Below are 13,603 nucleotides of genomic sequence, written 5' to 3' on the forward strand. Positions count from 1 at the left end.
CAAAAAAACTTGTTTCAAGGTAATGACGATGTCAAACAAATAAAACCCTTTGTAAACTGCATCACCATTGCCTTCCGAGCTAAGTGGATTAGCTATTCTTAGATCACAGCCAAACATTCATAATAAGGCCACTTGCAAAAGCAGATGTCGCAACCATAATTTGTAAGTTTATAAGAAGTTACTCTTTTATTTGGTTTTTTGATGGCTGTGTATTTGTTTACACGAGACTAAGATGTCTGAAGTGGATAAAAGTGTCTGACATTGATACTACGAATAATTATGATTAACATGTTGTCTGTTTCTTCACCATTTCAAAGAATTGCCAATTGCTCATTGGTTCTCCACATAATAGATACTGAGAGCAGATGAATAGGGCATTGAAGATATGAATGGGCCTGGAGGGATCGTGGGAAGTATGGAGGGGGCATGAAGGATATGAGGGTATGGTTGAATGCTTTTGGGCCTGACAGTCATGGTTGCAATTAAGCTGAGGTTCCAGTTGTCACTTTGCCTACCTGCCTCATCGTCTACTCAGCTCTGTTGTCATCTCGGGCCAGCCTCTGGAGACAGTGGATCATACTCTGTACTGCCCTCACCTCTCCAGAACAGAAATATGGAAAGTGGGGTCCCCCTTAACAGTATTGCAGAACATAATTCAACCTTGTCAATTGAGATGTGGTAGTCAGGAGGAAAAAAAACATTCTAGGTACAGTTGCACCCAGAATGGGTATGAAGTCAACACACAAATTAGATATTAATCCAGCATCCCCCAATGGGCCATTGCCAGAACCATAGAATAGAATCCCTACAGTGCAGAAGGAAGCCATACAGTCCGTCCATGTCGGCGCCAACTCTCCAGAAGAGCATCTTACCCAGGCGAAGCCTCTTGCATTTATCATGGGTAATCCTCCTAATCTACATATGTTGGGACATTAAGGGGCAATGTAGCTAGAATAGCCAATCCACCTAACTGGCACATCTTTAGACTGTGGGAGGAAACTCACCAGAAGAATGTTCACCCAAGTTGGCATCGAACTTGGGCCCCTGAAACTGAGGCAGCAGTGCTAACCTATATATCTCCCCCACTGTTTGAGAGGTTCAGTGTAAAGAAAAGCTTAATTATCTCGAGCAGCAAGAGTGAGTACAGCTCTAACCAATACATCACAACAGCAGTTTCAGGTCGTAGAGCTGAAACATTAGCAGAATCGGCCCATCCTGCCCGTGGCAGGTTTTGTGGCGGGCGGGAGCAAGAATCTAATGGGAGGCAAAAAGTCAGACCCCCACCGGCATAAAAATTGTTTACAATTCTCACAATGGTGGGTCGGGTATCCCACTGCCTAGTGGCATAAACACTATTTGCATTCATTACTATCTCATGATTGCTCGTTAAAAACAGCTGCTCGCCAGAATCATGTTTCCATCTTGCATCATGCCATCGGGAAATAACGTCGTTCCGAATCTTATCAGAAAAGGTGGCGTGCACAGGTTGGACCTCACTTCACTCAACTTCGAGGTGAGTGCAACATACATAGTCTACCTGTCACAGTGGTGTCCTGTTCTTTTTGCACTGCCAGTGGAACATCACACTGCTGTGGCTACAGGGTTGGTCTTCTCCAGGTGTTTGCCTCCATAGTCACAAGAACACCACTGCACAATGGTACTCAGACATGGTTCAACTTCCTGACACTGACCAGAATTGTCACAAGGGGTGCAATGGAGAAATAAGGCTTTGCAATGGAATGGGGTGGGGAGCAGGAACACATTGGGGTTAATGGGGAAGGAACTCTGCAATGGGTTTTGTGGGGAATGGGGCACATTGCAAGGCAGAGCAGCAAGGAAGAGGGCGGATATAAGGTACAGGGTAGATCGAAGGATGGGATGCTGGAGACTGACACTGAAACATTAATATTCAAGAGGGTGAAACACATACCATCTGCATGAATAGGAGGGGGTTAAACATAAATTCAGGAATAGGAAAGGGGGAGGTTGTTTGTATGGCACAAGATGGATGGGTCGAATGGAAACTAAGGCAGTGGGTGGGAGGTTGGGAAGGGAGACAAGTGTATTATTTAGTCATGGAGCGCAATGGAGAACTCTGAAATTCAAATTCCTTGGTCTGGGGCTTGCAGTTGGGGGCCGGAGACTAGAGATAATCCTGGGCTTTATGGAAAGTCTTGGGGCTCTATGGACTTCACAGTTAAAAATCAGATATTGGAGACAGTCACGGGGTCCAGCGGGCATGCTGCAGGAGTATTCATTGGGAGCATGCTGCGCTCCAGCTCCAGGGAAGGGCAAGGGTTATATGCTCAATAGAAATAATACACAGCTTGGTGTGCATAGCTGTCTCACAGTTGCTGTCCATCAACTTGTCTGTCTCTATACTAGGCTGCAAATGGGATGCTATTTGTTATGGGAGGCATCTACAGCCTGTGATTTGGAAAAATAAAGCTTTGTGACACTTCCTTGGGGGAGATGGGGGGGGGCGCGGTTAGTAGGAGGCTGTCCACACAGCCTTTGGATGGGGAGGGTGGAGGTTCACATGTGGCATAGGCACATCAGTGGTGATGGGCTCGGGGGGAAATTAGGAATCCAGTATTATTGGGGTAGGCTGGAGGGAAGGAGCTCTACTTTTACATTTGTGAGATTTCAGGTAGATTTCTAGGACATGGGCAGTGATAAAGGGAGCATCAAACTTCATTCTGAAATAGAGCAAGATAGTCTTCCTGTACTATTGGGGTAATGGCACAGTTATAATTTGAAGGAAGCGATTTTGAATGGGAGGGATTTAAAGTTGTGCGGGAGGAATGCACTGCTGGATTAAGGGGCCTTTTCTGGTACTGCTCTCTAACTTGGTACGATAAAAGTAAATTGGAGTCTGATTAAAGAGAAAGGAAGAAGACCTACATGAGAAAGAAACATTAGAAGCCCGTGCCTTTATCAGTGCTGTAACAGGGATATTCAGAAGGTCTGAACAACACAGTTACTGCATTGCACCATTAACACGTAAAAATGTAAAATTTGGCACTGCAGACAGCCATTAAAGATGGACAGGGTTAGTATATATGACATTCCATCAATGGAGGCCAGCCAGGTGCTGTCCAGAAACGGCAGTCATAATGGCCCAAAGGAATTCCAGTCATTAATCATAAACAACTTAGTGTGCCAGATCAGAGATTGGAGCACCAAGCTAGGTTAGGGAGTGCATTTCATTGAACCCTTCTCGTACCGCTGAGGGATTCAGGAGTTACATATCTGGGATGGCATCTTGGTCACCTCAATAGCACCTCAGAGATGAGGCTGCATCAGCAACAATGCAAGTAGGGCAGAAACCACTATAGACCGTTACAATTGCGATAGGTAACACAAAGGTAAAAACAAAAATGAATCCAGGCTTAACCCTGCCTGTTGGTGGGGTTTTCGAGGTGGCCAGGTACCATAAGAAATTTCAGACAATACAAGACTCCCAAAGCCAGTGTCTCAGTTAAAGACGTAACCTTTATTTTGACCAGCAGCCTCTAGGAGAAATCATCAAAGGGTTGGGGCAGCTCCCGAGATGGAACAGCGAGACCTCTTCAATGAATTCCAACGTATACAATTCAAAACCGACCAATTATAGATTTTCTTATCAATTACTCCTCCTTTCATTAGCTTTAAATCAATCATCTTCAATATACATAAATCAACAATAATACCTGTCATATACTTTAGCCAATCTTGCCCTCTGGCTAATGGCATTTCATTAGTCCTTAGAATCGGGACACTTCCTCCCCTTTTCGCTAATTCAGCTTCCTCTGTTGCCTAATAACCTCAGGCGCTAGCTACAAAGTTCAAAGTGAAAGTTCCCACAAGTTCCCGTACAGGTCACTGCCAAACCAAATTAACACATGATTCCACATCTGGGCATGCATCCATCTTATCTGGGCATGCATCCATCTTATCTGGACAGTGAATAAACCCTATTCATGAAGTTTGATTAAGTGTTCTGAATGTTCTTACCATTCGAAACTCTGCTGATAAAAACTTGCATATTTCCAAGGTTTATGTATTCCCTTAGAATATGGCTTTGTCCGAATGCCCTTTACCATGATGCTTTTCAACAGTCTGCCTTTGGCTAAAGTGAACAATGATTCTTAAAAATATATTAATTCATTCAAAATATCAGCATATGTGTTTTTAAATCATAATCACTTGTTTAAATCTCTTACTACATTTCATGTGTAAACTGCTTTCTTGTTCGCTTACAAGTTTGTTTTAGTCATTTAACTCAATGCTGGTAGTTCTGTCAGTAACTTAATGTTTAATTGTTTAAAAATCTTTACTAACCCATTAGGATTTCTTTCCCTGACGACACCCTCCTTTCCTGGCCATTGGCTAGCCTAATGCTAGGCCAGTAAATAAAGGTATCTAAGGAAATTTTCTTAAATTCTAAAAGATGATTTTGCTTTTTGATTTCTTTCTTCTTTACTTTGATTATCATTACTAATACTGTCTTAGTTGTGCATAACTGCATTTGAATTTATAATCCCCACTAATGCTAAAATCATAAGGAAAAGTATTATTATCTCATGTAGGCCATTAAATAGATGTCTGACAGTACATATTCTCATACGCCGGAGGGGTGATTGGTAATAGGACATCTCTTTGTCCACACGGATTGATGCCACTGCTGCTGCACCCCTCACAGACTTTGCTGCTAAAGAACAGCAGCATTTAAATAATTACAATGGACATTAAGATAACAAGAAGAACACTTTCCCTTGTACTATGTTTGTACCCAGAGAACCCATCCAACCAGTTGCCCAGTTCCACAAAGAAAAGAATGTTGGTTGTTTAAGTTTTTTAATCTCCTTTCTAATGCATGTAACCCAATTGGTTATGTTCTCTGAAGTGTCAGGTATATATCTATAACACTTTGATCCAATCAAAGCACATGTTCCACCCTTAGCTGCCAAAATAAAGTCTAGTGCCATTCAATCCTGCATAGCAACCATCTCATCACTGATCACAGTGAGGGCTGTAGCGATATCATTGGCAACCTGTTCAAAAACCGAATTCAATCTCAGTCTTATATATGCATATGGGGTATATGCATCATTATACCAAGATAGTGGTCTAGTCTGACAAGGGCATGTTGATTCCTCCCAGACGGGAGATGGTAGGAATGATAGATATATGGAACCACATATCCAAGATAACAACCCCTTCCATCCAATAGGTTGCCATGGATATGCCTTGTTTCCACAAATCCAACATGTGCCATTGTGAGTTGAATAAGTGTGCTCCCCCTTGAAACAATATGGAATATTGCAGGATTGATCATTACTGGGTGGATCCATACATATCGGGCTGGTTAAATTTACTGAGTGTTGACACCTGCTTGTGTTCAAGTCCCCTCTCGGACCTTTCTTATTCGCAACACACAATGTCCCTTTTGGTTTTGATTCTGCTTCGTTTAAAATAAGGCTGGTGCTGGACTGGATATGTTAAAAACAGATGAATACCTATTCATGTGACCTGGCCCGCCTGTAGAGGATCTATTTCTATAAAAGTCTACTCTGTTACGAGGTCTAGGAAAGCTCAATGCCACTGTCTCATGATCTCTAAAAGATTGAGTAAGCTGATCCCACACAATTAATTCTGACCATGACAGGGGCACTGGATGCAAAGGTATTCCTCCCTCAGCATATGTAGAAATGTGCAAGCAAACCCAACATTTAGATAAATTGGCAGTTCTAGCATAATTGTGTGCCATATACAGATAAGTATTAGAATGCAGTTCCTAATGGACTGTCTATTGAAAATTGTAAATTCAACAACAAAAGAATAGATAAGTTTACAATCATTTTGATGATTATCAACTGACAATCTCTATACTCTCTTTTATATCTCCCAGCTGCTGGTCAATGTTAAGAAAGATAAAAATTTATTTACAAATGCAACAATCACAACACCTTTAATTTCAAGTCTGGCACTTGTCAGTCAGTCTTGGGATTTGATTGTTGGTTGTCATCTTCCCTTGACCTTGTAGCTATCGTGGTATCTTCATGCAAATTCTGTAAACATAAACAAAGTGCCCTTCGGCACTTAAGTTAGTATCACATTAACTGAATCATTTTGATTTCCCCTCCTAATATGCCCCTGATTTCCTAATGCCATGATTTGGTCTAAACTAGTAACTCATCTGCAAATCCGAATTATTCCTATTATTAGTAATGTGGCTACAAGAGCCACGATGATCCCCTGTTCTATTGGATCATCCACCCATCGGGACAATTTTGTTATTACTGGATTGCTCATTAAGATATGGTTTCAGCTGTGTTCAGTGCTGCAATCGCGGATTGTACTTTTCATCAATTAGGGCATATGTTTCTCCTGTAATAATCATGCTATAAGGCTCCTCCCAATGGACCTCTAGCCCTTTATTTTATCTGTCATGAGATTTACCATTACCTTATCTCCTGATGTAGGTAATTTAGGAATGTTCTCCTCTGCCAGCCTCATCCAATCTCAATGCTGCTGTTGAGTGATTACCTGCTTTTTAAGAGAATGGAAACGGTCTACTAAATCTCTACACTGAAACACTGCTCCTCGGCCAACTTCAAGTTCTGCTCCCCCTGTTGTTACATCCTGTGGGAAGCATGTTGCCCTACCAGTCATCAATTCAAAAGGGGTTAATCCTGTTCCTCGAGCAGGAGTAACTCTCTGTCGTAGCAATATTGCAGGTATAGCCTGTACCCAATTGTTTCCTTCTTCTAAAATGTCTTTGGCTAAGCTACTCTTCAGTGTTCAATTCATTCCTGAGCTCTGTGGGTTATATGGTATGTGAAACCTTTGTCTTATCCCTAACACTCAACAGACTTCTCTCAAAACTCTTCCTGTGAAATGAGTTCCCTGGTCTGAATCTAACTGAAGAGGCATTCCCCACCTAGGTATTACTTCATTCGCCAAAGTTACAGTTTTGGCTGTGGCAACTTTACGTGGGAATGCATCAACCCATCGAGTAAACTGATCAATAATTACTAAACAATAAGTCTTCCCTTTTGCTCTCGGCAATGGTCCTCTGAAATCCATTTGTAAGTATTCCTAGGGTCCTTTAGGTCTTGATTGGTTCCGTATCTTAACCCTGCAGTGATGGCCTGGTTCCACTAGGATGCACTGTAAGCATCTCTGACAGAATTTTGCTATGTCTTCTCCCATACCTTTCCATTACCAACAATTTCCAACTAAATTGACCATCTTATCTCTGTTTCTATGAGTAATCCATGGTTAACTTTAACACGGTTTGCTGTACTGCTTCTGGTGCTATTATTTTCCCTTCTCTTCATACGCCATCTTGACCTTTTTGTCACCCTTGTTTTCCCCACTTCTGCTTCTCTTTCTCTGACGCTTGTTCCTGTACGTACTTCACATTAATGTCTGTAATATCACTAACTTGTAATGCTGCCACACCTGCTGTTTGTGCCCCTTTCAAATTCTGTACTAACAAATCTTTCACTGCTTTGTCAGTTTGACTGTTTCCCTTCTGTGCTTGACTCTTAATCTTCTTATGTGCTTGCACTTTGATTACAGCTGCTTCTAAGGGACTACAGGCTGCTTTGATCAGATCTTTAATCAAATTCTCATGCTGTACATGTACCCCACAAATGTTATATAACCATGTCTGTGCAAAGCTATCATATAATCATGCACTACCCCAAAAGCATATTGACTGTCTGTATGGACATTAACTTGTTTCCCTTTACTTCATTCTAAAGTTTTAGTTAAAACTAACAACTCTGCGACTTGTGCTGAATTACTCCCTGGGATTTGTTCTCCTGCAATCACTGTTCCTTCATCATTTACCACTGCCCACATAGTGCGGGGTTCACCCTTAACATATTTTCTAGCTCCGTCTACATATAGGTTAATCACCCATTAACCTGTGAGTGGTTCTTCTGCTAAACCTTCACTTGCTCCCTCATTCACTTCTACAACACATTCATGCTCTATTCCTTGCGCTGTCAAAACTCCTGCAGGATTTTCCCTTACATCTCTGCTGATTTCTGCATGCCTGTCCCCGGCAAGAGATTTGCTTCCATTTTGAACGTCTTCCGTTATTTTTAAAAATTATTTCATGAGACATAGCTAGCCAGCATTTATCGCCCATCCCTCGTTGCCCTTGGAGGGCAGTTGAGAGTCAACCACATTGCTGTGGCTCTGGAGTCACATGTAGGCCAGACCAGATAAGGACAGCAGATTTCCTTCCCTAAAGGACATTAATGAACCAGATGGGTTTTTCTGATAAAATTGACAATGGTTTCATGGTCATCAGTAGATTCTTAATTCCAGATTTCTTTTACTGAATCAAATTCCACTGTCGGGATAGTTTCCTTGAACAGCATGTTACGGAACCGACGAGGGAACGAGCTATTTTGGATCTGGTATTGTGTAACGAGGTAGGTAGAATTAAGGATCTTATTGTGAAGGACCCTCTTGGGTCTAGTGACCACAATATGGTCGAATTTCTGATTCAGATGGAAGAGGAGAAAGTTTGGTCCCAAACCAGTGTCCTCTGTTTGAACAGAGGGAAATATGATAGGATGAGGGATGAATTGGCTAAGGTAGACTGGGAGAGCAGGCTGGCAGGTAGGATAGCTGAGGAACAGTGGAGGATTTTTAAGGAGATCCTTTTCAGTTCTCAGCAAAAATATATTCCAGCAAAAAACAAGGATTGTAAGAAAAGGGAGAACCAGCCGTGGATAACAAAGGAAATAAAGGAGAGTATTAAAATAAAAACAGCTGCGTACAGAGTGGCCAAAAATAGTGGAGAAACAAGTGATTGGGAAAAATTTAAGAAACAACAAAGAGAGACTAAGAAAGCGATAAAGAAAGGAAGGATAGACTATGAAGCTCGGCTAGCAATTAATATAAAAAATGATAGTAAAAGTTTTTATAAATATATAAAAAGGAATAGAGTGGCTAGAGTGAATGTTGGACCCTTGGAAGACGAGAGGGGGGAGTTAATAGTGGGAAATGAGGATATGGCTGAGTCTTTAAATAAGTTTTTTGTGTCGGTCTTCACGGTGGAGGACACAAATAGTTTGCCAAATATTAACGATAGAGGGTTGGCAGCAGGAGAAATACTTAATACAATTAATGTTACCAGAGAGGCAGTGCTGGGTAGACTAATGGGACTGAAGGTGGATAAGTCCCCGGGTCCGGATGGAATGCATCCCAGGGTATTGAAAGAAATGTCAGAGGTAATAGTGGATGCGTTAGTGATTATTTATCAAAACTCGTTGCATTCTGGGGTAGTGCCGGTTGATTGGAAAACGGCTAATGTTACGCCGCTGTTTAAAAAAGGAAGGAGACAAAAGGCGGGTAACTATAGGCCGGTCAGCTTAACGTCTGTAGTAGGGAAAATGCTGGAATCCATTATTAAAGAGGAGATAGCAGGGCATCTGGATAGAAATGGTTCGATCAATCAGACGCAGCATGGATTCATGAGGGGAAAGTCGTGCTTGACGAACATGTTGGATTTTTATGAAGATGTGACTAGGGCGGTTGATGGAGGAGAACCGGTGGATGCGGTGTTTTTGGATTTCCAAAAGGCGTTTGATAAGGTGCCCCATAAAAGGCTACTGAAGAAGATTAGGGCACACGGAGTTGGGGGTAGTGTGTTAAAGTGGATTGGGGACTGGCTATCCGACAGGAAGCAAAGAGTCGGAATAAATGGGTGTTTTTCCGGTTGGAGGAAGGTAACTAGTGGCGTGCCGCAGGGATCGGTACTCGGGCCGCAACTGTTTACCATTTATATAGATGATCTGGAGGAGGGGACGGAGTGTAGGGTAACGAAGTTTGCAGACGACACAAAGATAAGTGGAAAAGTGAATCGTGTGGAGGACGGAGAAGATCTGCAGAGAGATTTGGACAGGCTGAGTGAGTGGGCGAGGATATGGCAAATGGAGTATAACGTTGACAAATGCGAGGTTATACACTTTGGAGGAAATAATAACAAATGGGATTACTATCTCAATGGAAACAAATTAAAACATGCTACCGTGCAAAGGGACCTGGGGGTCCTTGTGCATGAGACGCAAAAGCCCAGTCTGCAGGTACAACAGGTGATCAAGAAGGCAAATGGGATGTTGGCCTATATTGCGAAGGGGATAGAATATAAAAGCAGGGATGTCTTGATGCACCTGTACAGGGCATTGGTGAGGCCGCAGCTGGAATACTGTGTACAGTATTGGTCCCCTTATATGAGGAAGGATATATTGGCATTGGAGGGAGTGCAGAGAAGGTTCACCAGGTTGATACCGGAGATGAGGGGTTTGGATTATGAGGAGAGGCTGAGGAGATTGGGTTTGTACTCGTTGGAGTTTAGAAGGATGAGGGGGGATCTTATGGAGACTTATAAGATAATGCGGGGGCTGGATAGGGTGGAGGCGGAGAGATTCTTTCCACTTAGTAAGGAAGTTAAAACTAGAGGACACAGCCTCAAAATAAAGGGGGATCGGTTTAAGACAGAGTTGAGGAGGAACTTCTTCTCCCAGAGGGTGGTGAATCTCTGGAATTCTCTGCCCACTGAGGTGGTGCAGGCTACCTCGCTGAATATGTTTAAAGCGCGGATGGATGGATTCCTGATCGGTAAGGGAATTAAGGGTTATGGGGATCAGGCGGGTAAGTGGTACTGATCCACGTCAGATCAGCCATGATCTTGTTGAATGGCGGGGCAGGCTCGAGGGGCTAGATGGCCTACTCCTGCTCCTATTTCTTATGTTCTTATATGCCGGGTCCCCAGAACATTAGCTGAATTTCTGGATTAATAATCTAGCGATAATACCACTAGGCCATCACCTCCCCATTAGTTCTGAAATCAGATCAGAAACTCCTTTCAATCTCCCAGCTTCTAAAAGCTGGATGATTGTATGGGGACTGTGGAGAATCATTTTTCCCATCAGGCTGAGTGGCTCTGAAACACTTACTGCCCATGACACACATGCTGGTGCTCTCACACATCGATGCATACCCTGGCAACTGAATCTAGTTAGGCGGCGTAATACCCCACTGGCCTTAGTCTGTCCCCATGCTGTTGGGCTACTACAGCGGCTTGTATTCTGTCGTTCTCTTGACAGAAAATGTGAAACAGATTAGTGAGCTCTGGTGGTCCTAATGCAGGAGCTTTTATCACTGCTTGCTTTAAATTGGAGAAAACCTGTGCTTCTTTCTCTCCCCATTCTATTTTTTCATTGCTATCCCTTCCTCCTTTAATCAAAACCTGTAAGAGCTTTGCAAACACTGCATAATCTTCCACAAAATTCCTGCAATAATTAAAAAGTCCTAATACTCGTCTCGCCCCTTTTACGTAAGTGGTATGCTTTGTGTGCAAGTTATGCACACAAAGGAATCTCTTTTTTACCTTGGGATATAACATGTCCCAGGTATGTCACCTTCCCTGCCCCAACTGAGCTTTGCTGGGATTTAGCTTAAGACCGGTTTCCTGAATACTTGAATCACTTTGTGTATGGCTAAGCAATGTGCTATTGAACTGTCTGATACTATCAAAATGTCATCCACATATTGCAAAATGGATGTTCCTGCGCAATCTAAAGGTCCTATTATCTGTGCCATGTATTTGTGAAACATTCTGGACTGTTACGGCATCCCTGTGACAGACGAATCCAAATGTATTGCTGATTCCCGACTGTAAATGCAAACTTATATTGCTTTTCCTCAGCTACAGGAATTGACCAAAATCCACTAGCTATGTCCAGTACATAAATATCGTCTGATCGATTCCAATGCCGTTCAGGATGCTAGCTGGATTCACCACTGTGGAGTGCTCTCAAGTCGTGTAGCGATTCAAAGCTGTGTAATTGATAGTTAATCAATAACTGCCATCTGGCTTTCTTATTGGCCAAACAGGTGAATTAGTCTCAGAAGAGATCTTGGTCACTACTTGTTGCTTTTCTTAATCTGCAATGATGTTTTTAACTGCCTCCCTCGTTTCTGGTTTGAGGAGATATTGCCCATGTGGAGGGTAAACATTTCTGGGAATTGTTATTGGAGGAACATCTAAATACCCTCAATCCTGTTTGTGTTCAGCCCACACCTGAGGATACTGTGCAGCCAAATTTCCCCATATTGTTCCATTCTCTCAATTTTGTCAGAGTGTCGCTATCCTAGAGATATTGCAACCCAACTTCTGACCCCACCGATTTCACATGTTACCTGCCTTGGCATCAATTATAGTTTCCAATTGTCCTAACAGGTCTATCCCTAAAATACTTCCTTCCTCCGTTGAACATATCCACATCTAGACTGTTCCCCTTTACCCTCAATCTCCAGTATAGTAAGTTCACTCAATAACACGGTCTTAATTCCCCCAGTTACTCCTTGCAACTGTATGGTCTGACCAGTTGTCAGCAAATTTAAATCTATTATAGATACAGATGCCCCGGTGTCTACCAACATGATGCCGGGTTGGCCTCCTAACCCTGCTTCTACATACATTCGGGGATCTCTACCTATAGTTTCAAGAGCTGTTAATTGTCATTTCTGACCTAACAACTTCTGCAACTCAGCTGCTGTCATCTGAATTACTGGCTGTGGTACTTGCTGTATTCCTGTGGGGTTTTGGGGTTGAGCCTCGGAGGATGAATTCCCCCGTTGGGCCCCTGTCCTTCTTTACCCCCCCCCCCCCCAAACTTTCACCCAGCAGTTTTTTTATTTCGTGACCTACATTTTGACAATTGCTGCATTTTTTTGTTAGCCTGGTTATTTTCTGTGGATTTGCTTCAGCAATCCCTAGTGATATGCCCTTTCTTTCCACACGTAAAGCACATTCTAGGTTTAGGTTGTAACTGGTCAATCTGTACTGGAGCCGTTTTGGGATTTTTCTGGTTATTGGATTTTGTTTTCAAAGCCCAATTCATAACATTCCGATAATTATTTCCTATCGGAATACCCATATCTATGATTCGAGTCAGAGCTGGACCAAGCCCCTCTTTGAGCAAGCCCAAAAAACATATCGTTATCCCTAGAAGGGTTTTCAACCACTCCATTATCTACATAAGCCCTGAATTTTCTTTCTCCGTATTCTTCTACAGATTCTTTGGGATCTTGTTTAACTAAAGTTACCTTAGTCCAATTGGCATGTTCTTTACCTATAGTTGGTCCATTGCCCATTTAAACTGCTCATATCTTTGGTCCTCCCGATCATCTGTGACAAATATCCAATCTCTCCCTTTTAAAGGCCCGGGTAACATTTAACCCTCTGGTCCAGCTAACCTTCCCTTTACGAAAATTCTTACGTCATCCAAAGTCAAATTATGAACCTCTCTTAACTCATCCATATTTTCCCAAAAGCCGAATTTTGGTGATTATGATGCAAAGGACCTAACTTATCCATAAGCATCTGCTTCTCAGTCGCCATTAACAGCACTTCCTCAGTAGATATAGTGGTTGCTCCTCTCCCTCTACCAGAGGATTTTATTATAGTATGGAGTGGTGCTACCGGAACAGGCGATCCCACCTTACTACTATTAGGGGGATTTCTGTCTCCCTGAGTTATACTTTCTGTTAAGCCTTCCCTAACTATTTCCTCCTCATCTGACTCTTC

Source organism: Mustelus asterias, chromosome 7, assembly GCF_964213995.1.
Source record: "Mustelus asterias chromosome 7, sMusAst1.hap1.1, whole genome shotgun sequence".
In the NCBI taxonomy this organism is placed as follows: Eukaryota; Metazoa; Chordata; class Chondrichthyes; order Carcharhiniformes; family Triakidae; genus Mustelus; species Mustelus asterias.